Source organism: Bison bison, unplaced genomic scaffold (assembly GCF_000754665.1).
Source record: "Bison bison bison isolate TAMUID 2011002044 unplaced genomic scaffold, Bison_UMD1.0 scf7180017864376, whole genome shotgun sequence".
Taxonomy (NCBI): Eukaryota; Metazoa; Chordata; class Mammalia; order Artiodactyla; family Bovidae; genus Bison; species Bison bison.
The window spans coordinates 11,458,387-11,459,025 of NW_011494948.1; the positions used below are offsets into that span (position 1 = coordinate 11,458,387).

The 639-nt window shown below is 40.2% G+C and overlaps 1 protein-coding gene across 1 annotated transcript in view; it reads left to right on the plus strand.

The window, feature by feature from the left end:
* Positions 1 to 639, plus strand: part of CNTLN (centlein, centrosomal protein) — a 354,792-nt gene that overhangs the window by 96,431 nt on the left and 257,722 nt on the right. The gene's annotated exons all lie outside the window — the stretch shown is intronic.

The window sequence follows — 639 nt, forward strand, 5'->3', positions numbered from 1 at the left end:
TAGGGGCGTGGGGTATGACCTAAATCAAATCCCTTATGATCATACAGTGGAAGTGAGAAATAGATTTAAGGGCCTAGATCTGATAGATAGAGTGCCTGATGAACTATGGAATGAGGTTCGTGACATTGTACAGGAGACAGGGATCAAGACCATTCCCATAGAAAAGAAATGCAAAAAAGCAAAACGGCTGTCTGGGGAGGCCTTAAAAATAGCTGTGAAAAGAAGAGAAGCGAAAAGCAAAGGACAAAAGGAAAGATATAAACATCTGAATGAAGAGTTCCAAAGAATAGCAAGAAGAGATAAGAAAGCCTTCTTCAGCAATCAATGCAAAAAAATCGAGGAAAACAACAGAATGGGAAAGACTAGGGATCTCTTCAGGAAATCAGAGATACCAAAGGAACATGTCATGCAAAGATGAGCTTGATAAAGGACAGAAATGGTATGGACCTAACAGAAGCACAAGATATTAAGAAGAGATGGCAAGAATACACAGAAAAACTGTGCAAAAAAGATCTTCACGACCCAGATAATCACGATGGTGTGATCACTGATCTAGAGCCAGACATTCTGGAATGTGAAGTCAAGTGGGCCTTAGAAAGCATCACTACAAACAAAGCTAGTGGAGGTGATGGAATTCCA